Genomic DNA, 10,965 nt, shown 5'->3' with positions numbered 1-10,965 from the left:
AAAAGCCTTGTTTCACAGGAAGTTTCATAAGCAGATAAATAAATAACTAAATCAAACCCCACTAAACTGCTAGGAAAACAAGAGCAGGACAGGAGAAAATAGTTTGCTGCCAGCAGGAGCTGGGATGTCCTGGGAGACTCCTTGGCAATCCAGGTCCCCTTTAGGATGAAGCAGCTTCTCAGTCTACCTGGGCAGCTCTGGGCTGTGAGCGTTTTTCTAAAGTCACTTAGCCAGCAGGTTTACGATAAGGGAGGCGGCTGCTTAGAGTTTCTCAGAGGGGTGTTGATTTATTTGATGGGAGACCAAGGTCATCCAGGCTTGGCCAAAGGAGTATGTGTCCAACGCCAGACACCCTTTCAGCACTGGGGCTAGGAGAGCAGGTGGAAGTCGTCAGGAGGAAGTTTTTAAAGACACTTTCCAGCCCAGGGCGTGGTGGCAGGTTATGAGCAATGACTGGCTGTCACAGCTTTCTCACCAATGGTGGAGAGCATGTAATTAGCGAAGGGACCTACCAGGGGAATTGGGGCTGGTTCTGAGAGGTAAGTGTCAGGTGCTTCCTGGTAAGGGATGGCAGGATGGGGGAGAGGAGAGAAGAGCTGAATAAGTGGGTGGAAAAAAGAATCCAGTAACTCCCGCCTTGCACTGGTGCAGTGATTTACAGCTCTTCTGAGCAAGGCTGCAAAATGCTGCCACTGGATAAGGGAGCAGAGAGCTCCCCACTCCCTCCACACGGCTGTACGACTCGGTCGGGCTCTGAGGGACACACGCACACAGCCTCAGCAGGCTGCGAGCAGCGATGGATGATGTCCCAAGGCCCATTGGCTGCCTGCCTCCCCAGGGGAGCTCCTGCACCGCCAATCCTGCAGGGCCAGGGCCCGGGGCCCAAAGCTCTGCTTGCAATGCCTTAGCGCAGGCAGAGAGGCGCTGAGTGACCGTGAGTGCTCCCTGTCCGATCATGGATATCAGGGGCGTGCTGCACAACTCCACCCCAAGGGAGCAGGAGTCAAAATGTCCCCCCTCCCCCCACCCCACAGTAAATCCCAGTCAGATGTGGGGGGGGGGGGGGCGTGTGGAGGAGAGGCAGGCACACTCATCGGGGAGGGAGCAGAGAGGAAACCCAGCAACCTGGTGCAGCTCCATGCAAAGCCAGAGCATGAAACTGACCAGCCCTTGAATCCAAAGATCTTCATCACAGCGAGTGTCCATCCAAGGAGTAACTCCAGCCCCGGCCAGGGCAGTTTCTACGGGGGGATGCCCTGCACTTCGCCTGTGCGTTTTCACGGGCAGCGCCTTGGTGGATTAGGGCAGGGCAGTGGCTCAAGCACTTCTGCAGGGCCAGTGGTGCAACTCGCACAAGACCGCGGGCTCCCAGGCTGGCCCCTCCGCAGCCACCACTGTGCAGGCAGAAGAAGCAGGACTGGGCGAAAATTTCCCATCCTAATTTATACCGAGAACTGGGGGGTTTTGATGAGATGAAAGTTCTCTGGGGAAGCAGCTGCTCTCGTTGGAACTTTTCAGGTTTTGTCACAAATTTGATGTTTATACTTTTTTTTTCTCTCCAGTTTTTTTGGCCTTTTTTAAAAAAAAATTCCATAAAAAGCCAAACATTCCTGTGACAAATACCCATTTCCCAACCAGCTCTCATTATAAGCCCTCCAGGCCCTCCCCTGTGACAGTCCATCTACCCCCCCCCCCCACCGTCCCATCACTGCCTCTGTTGGGCCCTTCGCTTTGAGACACCAGGCATCTGTTCCTTTTTAGAGGTGTTTTCACTGAGGGGGTTCCTGATCAAATCCAGGTCTGGCCTCACAGCAAAACTGGGTGAAAAGGGAGAGAGAGAGAGATTTTAAAAGTCACTGGAGAGCTGTTATCTGTGTTTGGACTCTGAGGAGGTCACAAAGTCTGGGTTAACCTTGCAGCAAGGAGAAACCCAAAGGCCTTGTCTGTGCAAAGACACCAGCCCAGCTTTCGGATAAGCAAGTGTAAGCAGCTCAGTGATTAACCCTTTCCGCTCCTGCCTGGCCCCTTTGATTTCAGTAAATGCCAATGCTGAGGCAGCGCACTAGGTACCTAGTTACTTGGCTCCTCTGCTGGGGACAGAGGTGGAGTGGGTGGTTTAAGGTGCCTTTAACCTTAAAAGGTGTGTAGGGCCCTCCCCAGCCTGCAGTGTAACTTAGAGCAGCCCCGGGGCTGCTCTAACTTACACTCTGCATCCCATGGCCCCTAGGGAGCAGAGCACTCTCGACATGTTGGATCATATTAAAGAAGTTCTTTATTAAAATCACAAATGAGTTTGATTCCCCATAGTTTAAATTCCAGGGTATTACTAATGAAGAGGTCTCTTGGTTCTTGGTGCTGTTTCTCTCCCTCTATGTGTGAAACTTGCAAGCTGCTAATTGTGTTAGTACATTCTAAGACAGAGTCTGCTCTCAAAGCAATTCTTTGTAACAACAACTACTCACCCAGAGAGAGACTCAAAGCAATACTCTGTAACAACAGAAACAGCACCCAGAGACTCCCTGCCCTTTTGTTGTATTCATCTCGCTTTGTTAACAATTGTGATTAAAATAGAGATAGAGGATGTATGTGGATGGATGCTTGGTGTGGATAATAACTGAATGTTCAGGGAGGTGCCAGCCTAAGAATCCAGTGTCCATCGGCTGAAGAAGGCGTCAAGTGGAAATAAACAGAGGACCCCCGGAGGGCAGACTGGAATCCACCCAACAGCATCAAGGATGGGAGAACCAAAGAACAAGATAACATCTGGCAGCACGGAGCCGTCAGGAATGTGCCATCTGCTGATTGATTCAGCAACAGCATGATGAAGCAATTCCCATAGACTGGCATCGGAAGAAATTCCTATAAAAATGGACTCTAGAAAGTGAGAACTTTAGGGTCTGATTCTGCAAACCAACTTCCAGGAGCATCAGATGAGCATCTGACAAGGCCCTGCTCCCTCCTCAGGTCCAGGCCACCTGGCCAGTGGCTTGGGATGAGCAACTCTAAGGCTGGTAACTATGATAACAACCTTGCAGAACGTGTGTGTGTGTGTGAATAAATATGAAATTGAATGGAATGGTATAGCTGCCACAAGTACTCCTTTTCTAATTGCTTACTATGATTCTTTCTGTATTCACAATAAATGTGGCATTTTGCCTTTTCCCCTTTAATAAGATCCTGCTGGTTTTTATTTTATTTGTATAACATTTTGGTGGAGAATTGCGAGAGGGGGAATACTGGTAAAAAGCCTCAGTTATTGTAAATATTGGTGTGCAAACTGCCAGCTCTGTTGAGCTCGGCATTTCTATTAGGTTAACCAGACCTGCTGGCCTCCGGGAAGGTAGCAGGGAAAAACAAGTTAACCAGACCTGCTGGCCTCTGGGAAGGTAGCAGGGAAAAGTGTATAATTTAAACTAAGGTTACTAAAAATGATCAGGTTTAACCAGACCTGCTGGCCTCCGGGAAGGTGGCAGGGAAAAGTGTATAATTTAAACTAAGGTTACTAAAAATGACCAGGTTTAACCAGACCTGCTGGCCTCTGGGAAGGTTGCAAGAAAAAGTGTATAATTTAAACTAAGGTTACTAAAAATGACCAGGTTTAACCAGACCTGCTGGCCTCTGGGAAGGTAGCAGGCAAGAACAGGTTAACCAGACCTGCTGGCCTCTGGGAAGGTAGCAGGGGACCTGCTGCCCTCCGAGAAGGTAACAGGGGAAAAACTCATAGATTAAGCTACGATTACTAAACTTAAGTCCTATTGCTCACTGAGGTATTGGGGCAGCAAGAAGGCCTAAGGGCCAGGCTAAGCTACTTGCTGGAATAAGGAGTAGCAGATTCAGAGAATCTAGGCTGTGTCACTCCCTGGCCTGTGCCAGGTGTGACAAGGAAATCTGATAAGCTATGATTTCAGAATCTAGTCTGTGTCACTTGCTAAGGAATACCAGGAGTGACAAAGAGATTGAAATATCCGTGTTAAGATGTTTAAAACAAAACTGGGTAAGCCAGTACCAGAGGGAAGAATGGAGTCAGAAGGAACTCCAACCTCACCTTTTGTTAAAGAAATTACCGCTTTTAAACAAATCCTTCAGAAACGTGGGCACAGTCCTTGGACTAAACGAGCCCTAGCTGATGTCTGCACTATTTCGGAGCTAGAGGATAGATTGGCTCCGTATATCCTCATATACAAACCTCCTAGTGCTGCCAGAAGAGAGTGTGAGGCATGTAAGGATTCTTCCCTCCGCTTGTCTTCATGTAAAGAGGAAAAGGCACAAACGGAAAAGGGAGCAGACAACTGGAAGGTCCTGGGTACAAATACCCAAAGTCAGCTGGAAATAGTGAAAGAGGCACTCCAGGAATGCAAAAAGAGAGAAAGGTTCCTGGCAGACCAAGCTAAAGCCTCTGAGAAAACTGAAAGAGAGAATCATGTGCTCCAAGGTATGGTAAAGAAATGAACCTTGAAGCAGGGCCAAGCACCTGCAAATCACAGTCCTGAATCACTAATTAAGAGTCAAGGAGTACTTGTGGCACCTTAGAGACTAACCAATTTATTTGAGCATGAGCTTTCGTGAGCTACAGCTCACTTCATCGGATGCATACCGTGGAAATCCGATGAAGTGAGCTGTAGCTCACGAAAGCTCATGCTCAAATAAATTGGTTAGTCTCTAAGGTGCCACAAGTACTCCTGTTCTTTTTGCGAATACAGACTAACACGGCTGTTACTCTGAAACCTGTAATTAAGAGTCTGAAACAAAAATTGGGCTTTGCCTCTAAACAGGTAGCAGCCATTACGCAGGTGAAGGGGGAGAAGGTCCTATGTACGGCACCCCCAGGCATAATGACAAAGAGAAAAGAGAGTGAAAAAGTTAACTCTGCAGAGGCTGGAGGGAATTAAGCAGCTAAACCTTGTGAAAATGTTAAAAAGGAAAAGTGTTAGAGAAAGTTCCCAGAAGTCACCTACTACAGGACAGGCCTAACAAAGAAAATAACAGAACGCCACTAGCCGTCACCTTCAACCCCCAACTAAAACCCCTCCAACGCATTATTAAGGATCTACAACCTATCCTGAAGGATGACCCAACACTCTCACGAATCTTGGGAGACAGGCCAGTCCTTGCCTACAGACAGCCCCGCAACCTGAAGCAAATACTCACCAACAACCACATACCACACAACAGAACCACTAACCCAGGAACCTATCCTTGCAACAAAGCCCGTTGCCAACTGTGCCCACATATCTATTCAGGGGACACCATCACAGGGCCTAATAACATCAGCCACACTATCAGAGGCTCGTTCACCTGCACATCCACCAATGTGATATGCCATCATGTGCCAGCAATGCCCCTCTGCCATGTACATTGGTCAAACGGGACAGTCTCTACGTAAAAGAATAAATGGACACAAATCAGATGTCAAGAATTATAACATTCATAAACCAGTCGGAGAACACTTCAATCTCTCTGGTCACGCAATCACAGACATGAAGGTCGCTATCTTACAACAAAAAAACTTCAAATCCAGACTCCAGCGAGAAACTGCTGAATTGGAATTCATTTGCAAATTGGATACTATTAATTTAGGCTTAAATAGAGACTGGGAGTGGCTAAGTCATTATGCAAGGTAGCCTATTTCCCCTTGTTTTCTCCTACCCCTCCCCCCCCCCAGACGTTCTGGTTAAACTTGGATTTAAACTTGGAGAGTGGTCAGTTTGGATGAGCTATTGCCAGCAGGAGAGTGAGTTTGTGTGTGTGTGTGTTCCCGGGAGTGGGGGGGTGAGAAAGCCTGGATTTGTGTTGGAAATGGCCCACCTTGATTACCATGCACATTGTAGGGAGAGTGGTCACTTTGGATAAGCTATTACCAGCAGGAGAGTGAGTTTGTGTGTGTGGTTTTTGGAGGGGGGTGAGGGAGTGAGAGAACCTGGATTTATGCAGGAAATGGCCCACCTTGATTATCATACACATTGTGAAGAGAAAAGGAGGACTTGTGGCACCTTAGAGACTAACCAATTTATTAGAGCATAAGCTTTCGTGAGCTACAGCTCACTTCTTCAGATGCATATCGTGGAAACTGCAGAAGTGAGCTGTAGCTCACGAAAGCTTATGCTCTAATAAATTGGTTAGTCTCTAAGGTGCCACAAGTCCTCCTTTTCTTTTTGCGAATACAGACTAACACGGCTGTTACTCTGAAACCTGTCATTGTGAAGAGAGTGGTCACTTTGGATGGGCTATTACCAGCAGGAGAGTGAGTTTGTGGGGGGGGGGGGCGGAGGGTGAGAAAACCTGGATTTGTGCTGGAAATGGCCCAACTTGATGATCACTTTAGATAAGCTATTACCAGCAGGACAGTGGGGTGGGAGGAGGTATTGTTTCATGGTCTCTGTGTGTATATAAAGTCTGCTGCAGTTTCCACGGTATGCATCCGATGAAGTGAGCTGTAGCTCACGAAAGCTCATGCTCAAATAAATTGGTTAGTCTCTAAGGTGCCACAAGTAATCAGACTGTCACTTGGATAAAGGTGCATGAAAACTCTGTAAGCAAAAAAAGAAATAGTGACACCTTATGTAAAAACGGATCTGGATCATGTTCTAGAAGTTAAACCATGGAAGGAATGTGCATTTGCCCCAGAACATGTGCAGGGTATATTGTAGAAGGGGCAAAAGAAATGCAAACATACTGTGCTACTTAATTAAAATGCTATTCGGGCTCCAAAGGGAGCCACCATAGGTTGGGTTTTCTTTTTCAGATTGCTGTGTGTCTTGGAAGCAGAAGTAAAAAGTGATCAAAACTCTGGTGAAAGTTGATTGTGTCCCTTTTAAGATCGAGTCTCTGAGCTGCTGAGGGCTTTAAATCCAAAAGCAGGAAGCGTCTGTGAAAATGCAAATGACCTAAATGATAAAGGAAGGAAAGAACTAGCAGCAAAAAGGAGCTGCAGATAAAGGACACACCTGGTCAGCAAACAAATTGTCCACATAAAAGGCATGGGATCACAAGAGAATTTTAAGAAATGTAATGATAAGGACCCCTGTAGCAATGTATAGTGTGTATGATTTTTGGAAAAATCCTTTAAGGTCATATGGTAATGATGCTTCTCAGTCATTACCTGTAAATAAACTTAAAGCTTAACACAGCAGGAAAAACCTTATAAACTTGGTCTGCTGTATAAGAAGGGAAACTGAGGTACCCCACCTCAGGGATTTAATAACTAACCAGAAAGAAAAGGAGTACTTGTGGCACCTTAGAGACTAACCAATTTATTTGAGCAAAAGCTTTCGTGAGCTCTCGAAAGCTCATGCTCAAATAAATTGGTTAGTCTCTAGGTGCCACAAGTACTCCTTTTCTTTTTGCGAATACAGACTAACACGCCTGTTACTCTGAAACCAATGACTAACCAGTGGGATAATTTCCCCATAACCCTTAAAAAATAGAAGCCATGGAAACCTGGCCTGCTTATAGAACAAAAAACAGGAAAATGTGGGGGTAATTCCTCTGTTTTGCCTGCAATCAGCAAGGGTATTTGTAAAAGAAATATTTTAAGCAATAATCTGCCACCCCAAAAGGGGTAGAAACATGTTCTTTTGTCTTTCAGAAAATCAGGAAAAGCTGATGCCAGCTGAAGAGCAACCCACTACCAGGAATCTACTGTCACAACAGAAATTGTGTGTTGTCTTGTCTTGTCTTGTTGCTAGCACTGTTGTGTGTTTAAAAAAAAAAAACAAAAACTGCAGACCTGCAGGTAATTAAAAATAAATTAAGCTCTCTGTGCCAGCCACAGGACAGCCTGAAACAAAAACAAGTATATGCCAATGTAGACTTGGTCCAAATTGGCCTGGGTAACCTAAAAGGCCGAGGGAATCTTTGGCAATAGCTTAATACTACCACATGGCTTATGTATAAGGAAAAACAATTTAGAAATAGGAAACTACACAGCCACGGCTATGGGATGCACTGAAATGCAGATACTTGCCCTAGCTACTTTAGAACACAAAATGTTCTGGGTCATATTGGGAAATATTAAGGGTTTGATGCATTTGTTAAAACAAAGAAAGAGATCATTGTTTGACACTTATCAATATGAATGGATGCAATACGTTTCCAGTATTGTAAACCAGCCTTGTTAATGGGAGAAATTGTTATCAAAATTGCACACCAACAGTCCCTGGAGGCAAAGGTATTGAAGGTTAACCCACTCCCCATATTACACATGGGATCCTTCTGGCTACCTGGACCTCAAGCCAGTGGGCTGGGGAGGGAGGGAAGCTATTGGACACTAGAGGTTGTACCGAATGGACTCCTCAAAAGTGGGTGTGCCTCACCTTGCCTGTTGCCCCAGAACCTTGTAGTAAAGATACATCACTAGGATCATGTATGTGGCATGAATTGGAATCACAAACTCAAATTGCCTCACAGTACTTTCTCTTGAATAGGCTACATAGAAAGTGACACTGGAGATTATAAACCTTAGTGTCAAAAGGGGGATTATGTTGGATCATATTAGAAAAGTTCTGTATTAAAATCACAAATGAGTTTGATTCCCCAGAGTTTAAATTCCAGGGTATTACTAATTAAGAGGTCTCTTGGTTCTTGGTGCTGTTTCTCTCCCTCTTTGTGTGAAACTTGCAAGCTGCTAATTGTGTTAGTACATCCTAGACAGAGTCTGCTCTCAAAGCAATTCTTTGTAACAACAACTACTCACCCAGAGAGAGACTCAAAGCAATACTCTGTAACAACAGAAACAGCACCCAGAGACTCCCTGCCCTTTTGTTGTATTCATCTCACTTTGTTAACAATTGTGATTAAAATAGAGATAGAGGATGTATGTGGATGGATGCTTGGTGTGGATAATAACTGAATGTTCAGGGAGGTGCCAGCCTAAGAATCCAGTGTCCATTGGCTGAAGAAGGCATCAGACAATGGGACACGCACTCTCTGGAGGGCCAAGATATTAACAGCTATTGAAAGACAGTTGCAGGCAAATGGGCCCTGGCTCCTCATCTTTGGCAACACACCACCCTCCATGCAGGCCCATTAGCTCTGTAGTCCAGCTGGGAATATCAATCTGGGAGATGGGGGAAGGCTGCATTACCCCACTCTATGGAAACACAGAGCCTAGAAATCTGCAATTATCGGAGAAACAGGAAAAGAGTGTCCCCGAGTAACAGAAGCCCATTCCAGCTGGTGTGGTTACATTCTGCTTCCCTACACCTCCCCTGTGGCTTCAGCTGGATGCAGGCTCTTTATCCACTGCCTGTTCTCCAGGGCTGCTGAGCTCCCTTAGCTGGTGCCACCCCAGAAGTGGATGCATTGCAGCAGCGAGGTTCGGCAGGGAATGGCTTCATGGGGGCAAAGTCTGCAGAGGCCGTAAATACTTTTGCATCTTTCATCCTGGAGGGCAGATGCAATGTCAGCTCTGCCCATCCCTCCCTTGGGGCTGTGGGGCATGAAGACTGTAGCAGCTCGACGTGTGTCTTGTTGTGCAAGGAGATGTTGATGATACTGTATGTGCTGTGGCATCATGCCAGCTCCTCCCAGGCACACGCAGCTGGGAAGGACAGGTCTGTTTCCCTGCAGATGTGCCAACCAAGCCATTCCCTCAAGACTGGGTTTCCGTCTGCCAAATGCATGAGTTCCTGGTTACTGCTTTGCCTGACTCCAAATGCAGGTGGCAGAGCCGGGGGATTGGGCACAGACTCCCTGGCTAACCTTGGGCAAGTCCATTTCCCACTCCGTAGAACAGGGATAATGAGTCTTACCCTCCTGAGGCAACAGCCTTAAGATTTGAATGTGCCCCAGGCTATTTGCCACAACCTGGCCCTGGCCCCCTCAGGATGTGACCTGTTTGCTGAGAGTGGATCTGGCTGCTGGATCTCCCCGGCTTCTAAGCCAGCCAGGTCCAGGCAGAGCCAGGTCACTGGTCCATGCTCTGGGTTGCTAGGGTACAGCCCCAGGCTCACAGCCCCGAGTCTGAGCTGTGCCTCAGGATGTGGGACTCCCCTGCCCCATCACCCGAGCCTGGAGCCAGTGCCGTACGCATCCCACGCCCCCTAGTTGGTGACACACACTTCCTAAGAGTTCATAGACTCCAAAGTCCAAAGAGCTCACTGTGATCATCTAGTCGGCTCTTCTCCATATCACAAGTCACAGGATTTCCCTGAATTAATCCCAGCTCCCTTAGGAAAACATCCACTCTTGATTTAAAAATGGCCAGTGGTAGAGAATTCACCACAGCCCTGGGTGAGTTGCTCCATTAGTTAGTTACCCTCACTGTTAAAAACGTACACCTTATTTCCTCTCTGTGTTTGTCTAGCTTCCTTTGTGGCTGGCAAAATTTTGAAGCTCCAATACCAACATCTGGTACTTTGCACTTGCTCTTTTTGCAGTGTAAGGGTACGTTAGCTGTCCCAGGGGGCAGCATAGGTATGTTGTCTGGTAAACGAGAGAGACAATGCTGGAATGTGAGCTGTGTGGGAGCCTGGCTGCAACAAGCGCCTCCTGTTTCAAAGGATTACTTCTAGCCTAAGGTTTCAGAGTAGCAGCCGTGTTAGTCTGTATCTGCAAAAAGAAAAGGAGGACTTGTGGCACCTTAGAGACTGACCAATTTATCTGAACATAAGCTTTCATGAGCTACGGTTCACTTCATCGGACGCATTCAGTGGAAAATACAGTGGGGAGATTTAGATACACAAAGAACATGAAACAATGGGTGTTACCATACAGACTGTAACCAGAGTGATCAGGTAAGGTGAGCTATTACCAGCAGGAGAGCGGTGGGGGGAACCTTTTGTAGGGATAATCAAGGCGGGCCATTTCCAGACATTCTTGTCAACTGCTGGAAATGGCCCACCTTGATTATCACTACAAAAGGTCGTCCCCCCTCCCTTCTCCCTCCCCCCCCCCCACTCTCCTGCTGGTAATAGCTCACCTTACCTGGTTTCAGAGTAACAGCCGTGTTAGTCTGTATTCGCAAAA

The sequence above is a fragment of the Lepidochelys kempii genome, chromosome 25 (genome assembly GCF_965140285.1).
Source record: "Lepidochelys kempii isolate rLepKem1 chromosome 25, rLepKem1.hap1, whole genome shotgun sequence".
NCBI classification, from domain to species: domain Eukaryota; kingdom Metazoa; phylum Chordata; order Testudines; family Cheloniidae; genus Lepidochelys; species Lepidochelys kempii.
This window is presented reverse-complemented; position numbering follows the sequence as displayed.